Raw genomic sequence first — 6,000 nt, forward strand, 5'->3', positions numbered from 1 at the left:
TAAACACAAGGGGAAGTTCTTGTTGAATCCGACAGTAAAGAGGTTGTTTCTATCCTTGTTCAAGCGGATTCACTTTTAGTTCGGGATGGGCACGTGCGCTCAATTAGTTATTTATTTTATTAATTGTGTTTATTTTAAGATTTTATTTATATTTATTCTATACGAAAATTTTGTATTATTAATATATATGTGTTCATTCTAAGTAAATTTTCGATACGTGTCATGAGAAAGAAATGATAAAATGTCTAAGTTAGCGTGGTCTTTGCCTTTTGGTACACGACTTTTTCAACGATCACCGGATGAGCTTGATCGTCTGCTGCATGAGGAATGACCAAACCTGTCGATGGTGGATACTGCTGCACAGTATTCTCTGCTATAGTTTAGTTAGATAGCTCTCCTTTCTTTTCTATTAAAAAAAGGGCATAAAATTTGAATCGAACTTGAGCTATTTATAACTTAGAACTAGGGTAGCAAAGAGTTAGAATATGAATTCATATATAGGGATGTAAAAAATTGACCCGACGTGAAAATTGATTGAAATTAATTTGAGTCTAAATTATTTGTGATTTGAGGTGGCGATGAATCGAAATCGATTCTAGTTTAAATCGATGTTGATTTGTATTCGAGTTGGAACTATTATTTTGGATCTGAACGCGACATACACCCAAACTGAGAACGATCTGGATCTGAATTACAATGACAATGTGATGATCGAACTTGACCTGCATCAAACCTGATATGAAGTTAAACTCGAGATTAGTTTGGTAAATAATTAATATAATCCGACTTGAAACGGTCTGAGATCTGATTTTACCCGGTCTGTAATTGACTCAAATTGTAAATGATTCGATTTATTATTGAACCGATCTATATTGATTCAACTTGAAATTTATCTGACTTGTAAGTTGTAAACTTTTAATTGATAATTGATATTATAATGTGAAACTGACACACTAATTCTTTATTATTTAAGGCACATGATTAATTCTAATAATTAAATTAATAATTTATTTTTTTATAATATAAATATATTCAAAATTTTAATTAAATTAATAATTTATGATCGATAAATATAATAAAAATAAATTTTTAATCATTTAAGGTACATAACTAATTATGACTGAAGTAATTATTATAATATTATTTTATTATTTATATTATTTTTGAATAAATTAAGTATAGTTTTTATTTATATGGGTTTAGTGTGCTATATTGTACAACTGAAGCGAGCACTGCTAAGAACATTTTTTCAAAACATCTCAATTCATTATAAATAAAAGGGAAAATCATTACAGATATCACTAAAATTTGTTCGTCATGTTTCTCATCAGCATGACCCCAGATAAAATTCTTGATTAAATGTTCCATTTCATCACATATCCCCTTAGGAAGGTAACACGTCTTCAATTAAGTAGTTGAACTTTGATTTCAAAGTTCAATTTAGTACGTAACCCAAACTTAGTTTTTTAGTCCAAATAAGGTATTTAAATTTGACTTTTTGTTCAAATTGATACTTACTATAATCAATTGAACCAAGAAATCATATTTATTATCAATTTTAAACAAAAAAACCAAGTTCAAGTACCTAATTGGACCGAAAAGGTTTAGGTATCAAATTGAATGTTAAAATCAAGTTTATGTACGTAATTGAACAAAAAAAATAGGTACATAGCAATATATATATCAACCTATTCCAATATAATAGAATGTTGTATGCATGCTTAACTAAAAAAAATAAGTATCTAAAGTATAGCACAATTCTTTTTATCTAAAGAATGAATTAGGGACCTAAAGTATTCATCTTTTCTTATTTAGTTACCTGAAGTATTCATCTTTTTCATCTAGGTACTTAAAGTGTCTTTTGATCAAAGCAGGTATATAAAATATACCACATTTTTCATTTAAGTACTTAAAGTATTTTTCAATCAATGACAGAAGTCAATTTTTAGGTACCTAAATAAAAAATATGGTGGACTTTAGATACTTAGTTTGACAAAAAAAACTACTTTAAGTTCTTGGATGAAAAAAGTGAATACTTTAGGTACCTACTTTGATAAAAAAAATACTTTAAGTACTTAGATAAAAAATATGACATGCTTCTAGAACTTATTTTCGCAATAAACCTTTTACATAGTCATATATACAAGAATATATTTCTTTATTCTCAAGGATGAATCGAAAGGGGCGGATGAGGGTAAACGCCTCTTGAAAAATTTCAAATTCTAATATATTATAGATATTATTTTGGTATTTTCCACTGATAATCTATTTTTGTCCCCTAAAGTTTTATAAATTCATCCCCTCCTAACATAAAATCATAAGTCTGTTTCAAGTTAACCTATATATATTTGAAGACTGATATAGAGCAAGTGGTTAAAAACTCTCGGTTTACACTTCTCATCTCTCTTTGGTTGTGGGTTCAACATCCAATAAGAACAAAATTTATCTTCCTTCCCCATGTAAAAATTGTTAAATAAAAAATGGGGTTTAGCCATTTTTATAAATAAAAACACAGTTATGCCATATTATATGTAGTCTTTTAGATTAATGAGAACTCTTCTTTGTATCACTACCACCAAGTTGTTTTTGGATTGGATCTAATCCTCACCAATAACCAGTTTCAATAATCCATTCATCTCGCTTTCATATTTATTTAAGAGAGAATCGCCTCAGTGACCAAAAAAAAGTTATAATATACGATTTTAACCAACTTTTTTTGGATTTGCCAAAATGACCAACAAAATCGCAACGCGAAATAAAAATCGCAACGCGATCCCCAGAATCGCAAATCAGTTTCCAAAATCGCAACGCGATTCTTGAAAATCGCGATGCGATAGTACAAATTCGCATTGCGATTTTCCATAATCGCAACGCGAATATGAAAATCGCAACGCGAACACATAAATCGCAACGCGTATCCGTAAATCGCAACGTGTATCCGTAAATCACAACGCGTATGGGTAAATCGCAATGCGTATCCGTATATCGCAACGCGTATCCGTAAATCGCAACGCGTATCCGTAAACTGCAACGTGTATCCGTAAATCGCAACGCGTATCCGTAAATCGCAATGCGTATCCGTAAATCGCAACGCGTATCCGTAAATCGCAACGATAATCCGTAAATCGCAACGCGTATCCGTAAATCGCAACGATAATCCGTAAATCGCAACGAGAATCTGTAAATCGCAACGATAATCCGTAAATCGCAACGAGAATCTGTAAATCACAACACTTAAATTTTGGGTATATAACACTGAAATCATAAACTAAATCCCTAAATCGCAACTCATTCCATCTCCATCTATCACTCTCTCCGGCGACATCCGTTCCTATATCCAACGACATCCTTCCCAATCCGGCAACAGGTTTTAGTTTCGCAGCTCGTCTGTTTAGTAAATTAATTTACAACCATGAAATCATCTAATGTTGATCATGTTTGGATAGATTTGTGTTTTGGAGGGTCATGGGATAATGTTCATGGTGTTTTACAATATATGCCTTTACCCATGAATCTTCAACTAAAATTGTCTTTACAAAAGTTAACTTATGAAACTCTAATGCTACGTGTTTCAAATAAATTGAATTTAGAGCCCCTAAGTGGATTTAGGCTATCTTATCAGAGAAATGGTAAAGTTTATTTGTTAACCGACAATGAAGATGTTGAACGATTCATTGCTTACATTAGTGTTTCACAAGATGATGTTACATTGTATGTTGTTGAACCTAGAAGTAGTATTGTTGGGTCAGTAGCGGGTAGTAATCAACTAAGTTTTTCTCAAAACCCACAACCTTTCTCTAATCCAAATCCCAATCAACTTTCAGCACCAAATTCCGGTTTTCGTATTGACCAGTTAGACGATGATGAGCCAACAGAAAAAATTGTGAGTACTAGTCAGTATTCGAAATTTGGTCTTGGTCAATATCCGGACTTTGATATTGGTCAATACACGGATTTTGATGATGTTTCAGAAGAAGAAACAGACCATGCGTGTAATGATATTGATATTGGTCAATACCCGAATTTTGATGATGAAACAGCCGTTGCCGAAGAATGTAATGTTGATGATAATGAGGAGGAAGTTACGACTGTGAATGAACATGTTGAACATCCATTCTGTAATTCATATAATCCTGAAGAAGAAAAAGAAGAAGAAAAAGTCCCCGAAGAAAGAAAATGCCACGGGCGTATAACTGGAATATGCCAGAATTACTTCAGATACCGGAAGAAGAGTTGATAAAGAAAGCAGTTGATTGTTACACAAAAGTTATTCGTATCAAGAAAGATGATTGTTTTGATACAAAGGAAGACTTGAAGATAGCTTTATATACGAAATGTGTGGAAGATGGCTATCAACTAAAAGTTAACAAATCAAGCAAAGATCGTTTCGAAACAAGGTGTATGATTGACAAAAACTGTACGTGGCGTATGATTGCAAAGAGAATAAAAGATTGCAAAATGTTTCAAGTTAGGACTTTTATTGATAAACATACATGTTCAAGAACCCAAGTTTTTCCTCACCATAGACAGGCAAACAAAAAGGTGTTGGGTGGTTTTCTGGCTGAGTTAATGTTTTTGAATGGCAGGGTATATCGGGGACATGAAATTATGACTGACATGAATGCTCGGTTCAAGATTAGTATATCATATTCTCAAGCTTGGAGAGCCAAATGTTATGCCTTGGAATTGTTGAGGGGGTCGCCAGAAGCATCGTTTGCCCAACTGCCGGCTTATTGTCACAATTTAAAGCTGAAAAATCCTGGGTCGGTAACTCATATCAAAACAGATAGAGATGGACGCTTTGAGTTGCTGTTTATCGCCATTGGTGCTACGGTTAGTAAATCAATATAATTTTGTTGACTCATTTTTGTTAGTTACATGCATTTCACATTTAAATGATTATATTTCTTGTGTATATTATTTTATAGATTCGTTCGTTTATTACTTGCATGCGCCCAGTTATTATAGTTGACGGAGCACATTTGAAAGGTCGATACCTTGGAGTAAACTTATTAGCAGTAGCCATGGATGCTAACAATGGGATATTGCCAATAGCTTACGGGGTTGGCAAATCTGAAACCTCTGATTCATGGACATGGTTTATGGGGCATCTTAGGGATTGCATAGGTCCTATTAGCAATCTGACAATCATATCCGATAGGGCAAACTCAATTGACAACGCTGTTAGAAGGTGTTTCCCAGATGCTTTTCATGGACTTTGTGGTGTTCATTTGTATAGAAATCTAAAATCAAGGTCTGCTGGTATAAAAAAGCACAAATGGACATACTGGAAGGCTGTAAAAGCTTATCGGGAAGTGGATTTCAATAAGCATATAAATTGTTTAAGACGTGTTTTGCCTCAGTGTGCTCAAACACTAGAAGATGTCGGGTTTGAAAGATGGTCAAGAGTACATCAACTTGGAGCAAGATATGGTTTCATGACGTCTAATAGTGCAGAATCAATCAACGCTCTAAGTCGTCATTCCCGGAAATTACCCATTACTATGTTAATGGAGTTTTTTCGAGCCTCTATTCAACAGTGGTACTACAAGAAAAGAAACCATGCAGGTATTATTTCTTTGAATTCGTAACTTATCATATTTATATATTTTACTAAGTATTGTTTATTTAAATTTACAGGAACATTGGAACATCGTGTTACACCATGGACTGAAAAAAAGATAACGAAACGTGTTGTGAAGTCAACGTCATGGAGAGTTGAACCATGTTCAAACACTTTGTTTCAAGTACTGGATAATAACTTAAATGGGCTAGTCGATCTAAATGCAAAGACGTGTAGTTGTATGAAATGGCAAACATCTGGTTATCCGTGTGGCCATGTTATAAAAGTTGCTCTTCATTTAAACCAAGATGATTCAAGCGCATACGCTATGGATTGCTACACTACAGAAGTTTATCGACAGACTTATGCCGAGATTGTCTACCCTATTCCACATCCTTCTGAGTGGGACATACCAGATGACTTACAAACAGTTTTGC

Source organism: Hibiscus syriacus, unplaced genomic scaffold (assembly GCF_006381635.1).
Source record: "Hibiscus syriacus cultivar Baekdansim isolate YM2019G1 unplaced genomic scaffold, ASM638163v2 tig00111022_pilon, whole genome shotgun sequence".
Taxonomy (NCBI): domain Eukaryota; kingdom Viridiplantae; phylum Streptophyta; class Magnoliopsida; order Malvales; family Malvaceae; genus Hibiscus; species Hibiscus syriacus.